The following is an 11,699-nucleotide window of genomic DNA, read 5'->3' as shown; positions in this document are numbered from 1 at the left end:
AATGTTTTAGGAGCCCAAGGTATCCATTTTTCCAGTGGCGCACATCTCATATTTTGAAACTAAGGACTATTTCTCAGTGTTAAAAAAAATTGAGCATAAAGCATTTTGACCATTTTTTTTACAGTATCTAGTCAATTAATTTTCTCTGTATTTTATTTAGCTCTAGAGTCAGTCTAAAGGAGTAAGAGCAAACATCTGTCAGTGACTATGATTGTGAACGTCCCATATCGATATAGAAATAGTTTTGGGCATCCACTCTTTATTTCTAATTTTTTTTAGCAGTTTCTTTCTTCCTTTTTAAAAATTTCTAATTGATTTCTATACCTCAAAGGCATCCCTCAAGTACATTGCACTCCAGAGCAGGTGGATTGCATCTGGAGAGATTGGAAGACAAAATTCAAGTAGCCCATCCTTTTCTCAAACTGGCATGCAATTTCATCCCCCCAGGAAGCTCATGAACTGTGCACTTACTCCTAGTGGACATTTATAAGCATAAGTTACAATTGGTCTGGTGACAGGAATGTCTAAAGAAGGAAGCATAACTTTGTAATAAACTATTGCATATATAAAAGATGAGTTGAAAGCAAAGCATTTTTTGGGCTACAAAGGAGATCACCTCTAGTGGTAGAATAATTGACTGGAGGAGTTTTGCCCCATACACTAGGGAAAAGAAATCTCCAGACTTGTGTTTTCCATCTAATCTCGTAGGCAAACTTTTTAGAACAAGACTATGTTTTGTTTTTTTAATCTTTTATTTATTTGGTACAGTGTCTTGCTATACAACTTGGGAGTCCTAGTGATCCTCCTGTCTTAGCCTCCCCAGCACTGGGATTACTGATATGTACCACCACACCTGGTTTCAGTGGCAAGCTCAGTACACCTGGGGTTCCAGGGCTGGCATGGCATATGATACCAGGGATTGAACCTGGATCCTTGAACTTGCTATGCAGGCACTTAGACTACTGAGCTATCTCCCCAGTCCCAAGACTATGTTAAATTTTTGAAACTCACAAGTTAAGATTATACTTGTCATTTAGCAATCACGTTTTACATATTGGTAAAGGCACATTAGTAAAGACTAGCTAAAATTTCTTACTCTTAGTTAGCATAAGTAAGACATAAATGTAAATCATTCCTCTGATAGCTATTGTGAAATATAAAGTGTTGCAAGCTGCCTGAGCCTAATTTCTGAAGGGGGGTTAATGGTTTAACTGAAAAGCTCAGGGAGAATTGCTAGTTTACTAGCAGAGAGATATAAATACAATAGATAGGTAGAGTCTTTCAGTGGTCAAGAACCAGTTTCTACTGAGGAACCTTTGGGTATCTGCCAGAGGGGAGTAGCCCTGGCCGTGACCCCTCTAGTTGTTCTCAGTTTCTGTTGGCCCACACAACCATAGAGCAGTCTCCAGAAAAGAATACAGAAATCTCTCTGGTCTATATTCCATCAGCTTTTGGCCTCATGGGGATTTACCAAAGAGATGCTGGGGAAACCTGTCCTCTTCTGCAAAGAGTGGCACCTGTTACAAGAGCATCTAACTAGCTAGCAGAATAACCACTGTTGGTCAGAGTTCTACAAGAGATAGTTAAAAAGCCTGAACAAGTTTACCTAGCACTTTACAACTTCACAGTATAGGTATTAAAGTTCATAACTTATTATCAAAGTATTTTTAAAAATCATTTATTTATTTAATTTGGTACAGGGCCTTGCTACACAGCTCAGACTCATAGTGATCTGCCTGTCTGAGCCTCTGTAGCACTGGGATTACTGGTGTGTGCCACTAGGCCTGGTTTTGGTGGCCGGCATGGCTTGTCTGGGGTTCCAGGGCTGGCATGGCATGCAGTACCAGGGATCGAACCTGGGTCCTTGTGCTTGCCAGGCAGGTGCTTAGACCACTCAGGTGTCTCCCCCAGCCCTCAAAGTGTTTTTCTTGTACACCTAAATGATAACTAGATCTAGGAGAAGAGAAAAGGTCAGAGGTCCTCTCTAAATGTGTTTTGGTCCTGTAAGTGTGCTGCTTTTGGAGATTGCTTCTTCTGATGTCACCCAGAAGTCGGTTCTCTTTAATGTGTCTCAGATTTAGCCTCCCAAGGGAGACCTGTCCCAAATACTAAGCTGGGGCATGGCTTTTATATGTATTATCCTGGTGGACATAACTCCATATGTCTCATCTGACCCAGAGAAAAGCTATGTATCCTTCTTGTAAAATGACTTCCCTGTCTTTGGCATTACCAAATGCTCATTTTCTATGGGCTTCAGTTAGTTGGAACAGTCTAGTCTTTTTCTCTAATTTTACATGCTTCTAAAAAGAAAAGTACGGGGATCATTGCTTTAACAATCTTTTACATACAAATGTATGGTTTTGCCTCTGTCATGTTTCCTAGCTTTTCTCCTTGTCCTCTTTTTGTTATTTAATTCTTAAGTTCTTGCTTTCCTTTTAATTGTGTTATAATTTTCTATTTTTCTTCTTTTGAGTTCTTACACTAGGGAGACTATATGATATTTACACATGTGCTCAATTCAACAACTTCTGACATTGCCAGTCCTACGGATAACCCACTACTATTATGGACTACTGGACTATATTGGATTATTTTTCTGAATTTGCACACCTACAGTATTTAAATGGCAATGGAATACCCATCTGTGATGAAACTAAACAAAGGGGATATAAATGAAGGACTATTTTGTATCTGTATATACAAAATAGTTAGGATATATATACAGCTACTTTCTCTTAATTCAGTGAGAAGAAAGATTTGTACTAATAGTGTTTGGACAGGATATCATGTCTGCATCTTGTACTATGAATAACTACTACTAAGACAACAATATGCAATGTATTAATTATTATAACTGTCCTACTAACCTGTTTTGAAACTGTCTCGTTAATAATTGTTTGTCAATAAAATTAATACAAATAAATAAAGAAAAAAAGAAAAAGAAAAGTGCAAAGAGGTAGGAAAAATTAGGAGTAAGGCCAGAGAAAGGAAAGTGAAGCAGGACAGGTTTGACATTTCCTCCAGCGTATAGAGGAGGTTCAGAGCCTTTCTGTCCCACTGAAACCTGCCCTCCAAGTCTTAGGAACAGTCACTGACCTATGTCATTTTTAAATGGTGGATAGAGTCCTGTTTTTTAAAAATTATTATTACATAGACATGTACGTTTTTTGCGTCTGAGCTAGATTTAAAAAGACCCATTTTGGGGCCGGGGAGATGGCTCAGTAGAATACGCACTTACCTGGCAAGTGGAAGGGCCTGAGCTCAATCCCTGGTTCCGCCAAAAAAATAAATAAATAATAAAATAATAAAATAAAATAAAAAGACCCATTTTACAAAGGTTTATATTAAAGTCCACTCTAGGGGATCTTTAATATAAAGTAATTTACTTTGACTTCCAATCTACTTATAAGACATGGTATGATATTTTCTCCTAGTATTAGAAACTTTAAGAAGTGTATTTACATTTTCCATTGACTTTATATTAGTTCTTCCTTGTCTTTTACACACACACACACACACACACACACACACGAAAAATATGTATATAACCTGACATAAGATGCATACTGTTTTGTGGACATCTTCAATGAACTCTTAAATAGGTTCGTCTAATATAATTATATTTTACATAGTCTTGCGTAACTACCATTTTGAGAGCTCTTTATTCTTTATCCAGGACCATACAGCAACTTCTCTTGCCTTCTGGATTATGCTCTTTGTTGTTTTCTACAGGCTACGTCTGGAGGTATTAGAATCTTTCGAGTTCCTGTAACTGGAAAATATTTTACTTTTAGTTCTCAAAGGTATGATTGCTAAGAATAAAGTTCAATGAGGACAGATCTTTTTTTTTTTTTTCCAGTCCTTTGAATGAATATATCTAGTTTCTTACATACTTGCTCTTTTTTTTTTCTAATGTGGAGTAAGATGCTATTTAATTTTGTTCTTTCATAGCTAATATTTTCTATGTATGTGCTTTAATTATTTTTTCTTTACAGTTAGTTTTTTACAATTTCATTTTTGTGTATCTTGGTATGATTTTATTCATATGTCTTGTGCAAAAGGTTCATTTTTCTTGGAAATGTGGTGCTATAATTTTAAGTAAATTCAGAAATTTTAAATCTTTAAATATTTATTGCCTACCCCTTTCTACTTTGAGAATTCTAATTATATGAATATATTTCTTGATTTTGGCACAGAGAGAACTATTGTTCTCTCTTTTGCACAAAACATATGAATAAAATCATACTAAGATACACAAAAATGAAATTGTAAAAAACTAACTGTAAAGAAAAAAATAATTAAAGCACATACATAGAAAATATTAGCTATGAAAGAACAAAATTAAGTAGCATCTTATTCCACATTAGAAAAAAAAAGAGCAAGTATGTAAGAAACTAGATATATTCATTCAAACTATATATGATTGATCTATAAACTTCTTCATGTTTATTTTAGACAAGTTTTCTTGTATTCAAGTTTGTAAATAATTTATTTACATTGTGCAATCTATTATTAATCTCATGTATTCATTTCAGAAATATTTTTCTAAAATTCACTCTGTCTACATCTTATATCTTTCACATTTCAATATTTGTCTACAATTTTTAATTTGCTACATGATTATTGCTTTTCAATAAAGTTAATGAATACAAAGTAATTTTGCAGCTAGTTAAAATACAACATATATGAGCACAAGACGGTAATAAAATTTCCCATTAAAGAAATATCATAACCTTATAACATTCCCATGTTTTAACTTAGATTTGTCACATTTAACAGAATGATATAAGACTCATATGTCTTTCTTTATGGCAGAGTAGTACTCCAGTGTGTGTAAATATCACATTCTTTATCTATTCATCTATTGATGGACATATGGGCCACTTCCAAGATTCTAAGATTTAGCTGTTAGGAAGTGTGCAACATGGGGATCCACATGTCCCTGTAATGTGATGTCTTCAAGTCTTTTGGGAAGATACCTAGGAGGAAATAGGTGGGTCAAATGGAATTTCTAATTTCAGTGTTTAGAGAAATCTTCATAATGATCTCCATAGTGACTGTATGAGTTTACATTCCTGCTAACAGTGTCAAAGTGTTCCTTTTCCCATAGCCATGCCGTTCCATCATTACTGTTCTACTTTGGAGCCAGCTGATAATGACTAAAACCTTTGGAGCCATAGCTAGAATTAACATTTTCTCCTTTAAGTTGTCTATGTCAGATATTTGATCCCAACAGCTGACTAATACAGATAGCAGCTGTATCCTGATCTTGTTATTGATGCATAGCATATTCAGGTGATTTGCCCTTTCTCTAATTCCCTGATAGAGAGAAGGAAGAGAAGCTAATAAGGGGTATGTCAATACATTGTAGTCACCTGCGAATCTTCCATGGCTTCAATGTTTGTGCCTCTCTGAAATTTATTTTGAAAAATTTAATGCAACAATATGAAGAAGTGGGTCATTTATAAGGTGATTAGTTCATGAAGGCTCTGCCCTCATGGATGGAATTAACCATTATAAAAGACCTTGAGGGCTGGTGAGATGGCTCAGTGGTCTAAAGCACCTATTTAGAACAAGCTAAGCTAAGCAAAACACAGGGACCACGGTTCAATCCCCCAGCACCACATGCCAGCCAGCACCACCCCCTGGTGGGCTGAGCTGGCCACGCACACACACGCACACACACACATGCACACACACACACACACACACACACACACAAATAAATAAATTTTAAAAAAAAATTTAAAAAAAAATAAAAGACCTTGAAGGAGTAGGGAAATAGCTCAGTGACAGAGTAAGTTCTTAGCTTTTGTAGGCCTGGGTTCAATCCATAGTACCTTAAGCAACAATAACAATAACAATAGCAAAAAGGGCTGAGCTGTAAAAGGCTCAAGTCAGCAACTTCAGACAATTGCCAGTTCTGCTGATAACCCACTACTATTATGAACTGTTGGACTATATTGGGTTATTTTGCTAAATTCAAGTACCTATAATATTTAAACTGACTTCAAGTATGAAAAGGTCCTTTAAAGACATCACTATCTGTCTGAATATCAAATGCCTTAGACATAACATGGAACATTTTTCAACAACCATGGTTATTCTGAAATTTAAATCCCTATAGAGTGTGAAAAAAAAACAATTACATTTTTTTACACTGAAATTTAGAAATCAACCCATTTACAAAATTGTAGCAGGACAATCCTATGACATTTTCTTTCTTGTCTCTTGTTTTCTTTATTCTTTGAAAACATTTATTTTAAAGAGAGTATAGCAATAACTGATATGACATTAGAAGCAGTACTCATTTGGAAGACCAAAATGACAAGGTTTTTTGAGCATGGTTTTTGTATTACACATTGCTATTTTGAATGTATTTGCTTAGTTCACAAATATCAGCATATAGAGTTAATAAGGGTGAGAATTGTACCCATTGACTGCTATTTTCAAAAACGTGATGGAGATTCTTAGGACCAGTGCCTTAACCATCTTGTTTATATAAATGTATGGTTTTGTTCCTGCCATATTTCCTAACTTTTCTCCTTTCTCCCTGTTGTTAAATCCTTAAGTTCTTGCTTTCCATTTATTTTTTGTTTATTTATTTATTTATTTTTTGGCAGAACCGGGGATTGAACTCAGATCCTTGTGCTTGCCAGGGAAGCACTTATTCTACTGAGCCATCTCTGTGGCCCCTCACTGTCCATTTAACTGTTATACCTTTCAATTTTTATTTCTTCTTTTGAGTTCTTAAACTAGAGAGACAATACAATATTTATACATGTGTGTGTGGTTTATTTCACTTATGAGTATATCTTCAAGTTGCATCCACTTATATATGAAGGCTTTGAGTTTATTTTTCTTTATAGCTGAGTGATACTCCATTGTGTAAAAACACCACATCTTTTTCATCCATTCCTCAAGTGACAGGCATTTTGGTTGTTTCCAAAACAACAATTTGGCTATCACAAATTGTGCTGCTATAAATATAGGCACACATATATCACTATGATATGATGTGTTCAGTTCTTTTGGGAAAATTTCCACAAGGGGGATAGCTGGATTGAATGAGATTTTCAGTCCTAGTTTTTTGAGGAGTCTCCACACTGATTTCCATAAAGGCTACACCAGTCTACATTCCCATCAGAGTGGAGAAGGGAGGCTTTTTCTCCACAGCCTCTCCAACATTTGTAGGGTTTTTTTTTTTTTTTTTGTGGAACCAGGGATTGAACTCGGCCCTTGCTCTTGCCAGGGAAGCACTTATTCTACTGAGCCATCTCCCTAGTCCTCCAACATTTGTTGTTGATTGATTTTTTTATGATAGCCATTCTTTTTGGGGTGAGATGGTATCTCAGTGTTGTTTAATTTGCATTTCACGAATGGCTAGTGATATGGAGCATTTTTTCATGTATTTATTTGCTTCTTGTATTTCTTCCTCTGAGAAGTTTGTGTTCATCTCAGATGCCCATTTTTGGATTGGGTCTTTAAATTTTGAGGCCCTAATGTTTTTTAGTTCTTTATAAATTCTAGATCGAAGACCTTTGTCTGCATGCTCATTAGTTAAGATGTTTTCCAAATTTGTGGGTTTTCTTTTCACTCTGTTGGTAATTTCTTTTGATGTGCAAAAACTTTTCAATAAGAGGAGGTCTCAGTTGTTAATTGTTTTAAGTACATCTTCTCTATGTCTTCAAGATTTCCACCTACTTTCTCTTCCGGGAGATTTAGTGTTTCTCTTTCAATGTTTAGATCTTTAATCCATTTTGGCTTTAGTTTAGTGCATGGTGATAGACCCGGGTCAAATTTAGTTTTTGGCATATAGAGAGTCAGTTTTTTGAGTACCATTTGTTAAAGAGGCTATATTTCTTTCTTCCAGTAAGCATGTTTGGCCCCTTTGTCGAAGATAAGGTGACAGTATTTTTGTAGTTGCATCTGCATCTTCTAATCTAGTCTATTGATCCTCAGGTCTATTTTTTTTGCCAATACCATCCTGATTTTATCACAGTAGCTTTGTAGTATAATTTTAAGTCAGGAATTGTAATGCCTCCTGCCTTGTCTTTGTTGACCAGGATTGTCTTTGCTATTCTAGGTCTTATCTGGTTCCAAATAAATTTTAGGAATGATTTCTCTAGGTCTAAGAGGTATATTGGTGGCAGTTTGATAGGGATTGCTTTAAATCTGTACAACAATTTTGGGAGTATGGCCATCTTCGCGATGTTGGTTCTTCCTATCCAGGACCAGGGAATATCTTTCCATTTTCTGAAATCCTCTACGATCTCTTTCAGAGTACTGTAATTTTTATTGAATAGATCTTTTACCTCTTTAGTTAGATTAATTTCATATTCTGTTTTCTGTTTTGATTTTACATGTAATTGCCCCATGTTATTAGATTGCACTCATATACAGGCTCTCAGCTTTTCATTTCAGTTTAGTAGAGCTTAGAGGAAGGGTTTTTACATTTACTCAGAATGGCTAGAATCATGATATTGATTAAAACAAAAAAGAAAAAGGAGAAATTGGCAATGACTTCTGTTTCAAGTCATGATGAGGTAGTAAACTGGGTTCATAATCATATTAGTTAGTTATTTAGTTGGTTAGTTAGTTTTGGAATGTGATCTTGTTTATGTAGCCCAGGCTGTCCTTGAACGCACAGTGATTCCTCCTGCCTCAGCCTCAGAGAGCCAAGATTTTAAGCATGTGCCACCATACCCAGTCACAGTCTCATCATAAATTTTAAAAACTGGATGAAGATATATATTAGAAGACATGCTTTTCCTACTGCTGCTATAACAAATTACCACAAATTTAGTGCCTTAAAACAACATGAATTTACAGAATACAAAGTGGATCTTCTGGGGCAGGGGAGGTGTAGTGTAGCAGGGCTTCATTCCTCTGGAGGACTTGTTTCACCAGATGTGAGCAAGGAGAACAGTTCTTAGAGTTCACACAGGGGTAGGAGGAGATTTATTTCATCAGCCAGAGTGAAAAAGGCTGAGAGTACATGAAATATGAGGTGGATGTCATATATGCATTATATTGGGAATGGGGCAAAATTAGTTCTAAAGGATACTGTTGTCCCACTAACAAAGCTTAAGGGTAAACCTTAAAAGGAGCAAATGGTTTCTAAGTAACTTAACCAAACAGTGCTCAAGAATATCAAAGGAATGCGAAACTATCCAGTATCAAAAAATACAATACTCACAGTGTCTAATATCCCAATGAAAAATTACCAGGCATATAAGTAGACAAAATATGATTTATAATAAAAATATTAAATAGGCACCACAGTGGTACAGGTTGTCATTAGTGTTAGTATCACCTCAGTTATTAGTATGTTGTAAGCTACTATACCTTTATGTTATATATTTGTATTAATTGATTTCCCATAACTGGGACAAAATATCACACATGCAACTTAAAGGGAAAGAGGGTTTATTTTAGTTCATAGCTTAGTCCACAACTAGTTGTCTCCAAAGCAAAAACTGCTGAGTGGACAGCATGTCAGAGGAAAACTGTTCAACCTGTGGCAACCAGGAAGCAGAAACAACGTAGGGAGGAGCTGGGAAAAAGAACGTTCCAGGTTACAAGTACAGGGGCCTACCTCTCCCACCAGGCCCTACCTAACAGCACAGTGAATGAGTGCACTGGTAAATATAGCACTTCTGTGACTCCTTCCAAACACATAGAGACTTTAAGGGAATATATTGCATCTAAACCATAACATTGTACCTCTGGCCCTCAAAAGACTCATGTCCTTCACAAAATGCCCTTAGTCCATTTCTAAACTTGCTAAGATCTTGACAGTTCCAGTGCTGATGAAAAGCCCAAGTCCAAAATCTGCAGAGACTCAAGGCAAACTCTTAGCTGTTAGCCCTTGTAAAAATGAGGAAGTTGAATACTTCAACATAAAATGACAGTAAACATTCCTACTCCAAAAGGCAGGACCAAGAGGATAGAAAGGAATTGCACAAAAAAAAAAAAAAAAGAAAGAAAGAAGAAAGAAAGAAAGAAAGAAAGAAAGAAAGAAAGAAAGAAAGAAAGAAAGAAAACTCATTAGGAGAGCATTAAATTTTCTTATTCTGTGTCCAGGACCCAGGGAAGACTGTGATGAGATGTGAACTCCAAAGGGCTTGAGTACTGCCACCCCTATGACCTTGCCTGTTGGAGCCCACATGGCTTCATTGAGCTATCTCTTCGCAATGTGTGCAGCTTTATGGAGCAGATGTTCCATATTCTGGGTATCTCCAACTTACTGAAGCTTCCCCTGCACTTTTGGTATCATTCTCACAGCTTCATACTGGCAGACCTCACAGGCATTCTTCTGAAATCTGAGGGGTAGTAGTCGCTATGATTGTATGTCTCTACAACTCTTGTTTCTGAAGCAGGGTTCCCTGAAGTGGTCTTCCGAAAACAAAATTTTTCAAAGGAGTTTACCTTCTTAAGCTTAGAGGCTAACTAGTGTAGAGGCTAACTAGTTCTTAAGATGCCTTCAAGCCGCATTTTCTTTATCATAATTCAGAGTTATGTGACTTCTTTTAATATAATCACACTTCCTGTGGCCCTGGTTTTGCAGGTTCTTCCTTTTTGGTGAAACTTCAAACTATAAGCTTTTCATATTATTTGGCCCTGCTGTCTGTTTCTGATTCTCATTGTAGATACTGCTAAAAGTAGTGAGCAGTATTCATGCCATAGCATGCCTGTTGGGCTGCCTTGAATTTTCTTTCCCCTAGTTAGCCTACCATTTTTAAATTCAGCCTCCTAAAAATCTTAGGATATGCACAAAAAGCAGACAAACTTTTTGCAAGAATATAACAAACATGGTTTCTAGTCAAGTCATTGATAGAGTCCCAGTAGTCCTTATTCCCATCTGAAACTTACTGAGTCTAGCTTTTATTGTCTGCATTTCCATCATCACTTTGACTTTCTGAGCTCCAGCTTAAATTTTGCATTGAACTCTCCTTATAGCATTCTAGGGTTTCTCTGGCATCTTCAAAACTTTCCAAACTCCTGAAAACTAGTTTTAAATGCTTCTAAGCAAGCTAATTAGTCATAGGCAAAGTAGGGATGCCATTTCTCTGGTACCAAGTTTCTTTTTTCTTTTTAAATTTTTATTTATTTGTACAGGATCTCACTATGCAGTTCAGACTTGTAGTGATTCTCCTGTCCCAGCCTCCCTAGAACTAGAGGAACAGGCATGCACCACCACATGCAGTTTTGGCATGCGATACCAGGGATCAAACTTGGGTACTTGCACTTGGCCAGGCAGGCCCTTAGATTGCTGAGCTGTCTTCCCAGCCTTGACATCAATTTTCTGTGTCCCTTTCCCATTACTGACATAAAATACTCAACACTTGTACAAGAAAAGGATTATATTGACCTACAGTTTAGTCTCCAGTTGGCTACTTCCAAAGCAGAAACAGGATGGTGGCAGGGCATAAAAGAAGAAAACTGGGATCCAGGAAGCAAAGTGAAGGAAGGAGTTGAGGACACAAATACACTCCTCTTCATCCCCAGCGATCAGCATCTCCCAACCAAGCCCCATCTACTAACAGCACAATGGATATATCCATTGATGAGTATAGTACTCCTATGAACCACTTACTCTCCAAACACATGGAAACTTTTGCAGGAACTTTAGAACTAAACCACTACAGTACTCAAGAAACATGTTAGAAGCATAAAAGGCATCAAAGAAGCTGGAA

The sequence above is a fragment of the Octodon degus genome, unplaced genomic scaffold (genome assembly GCF_000260255.1).
Source record: "Octodon degus isolate 3935 unplaced genomic scaffold, OctDeg1.0 scaffold00074, whole genome shotgun sequence".
Taxonomy (NCBI): Eukaryota; Metazoa; Chordata; class Mammalia; order Rodentia; family Octodontidae; genus Octodon; species Octodon degus.
Note: the sequence above shows the minus strand (reverse complement) of the source record.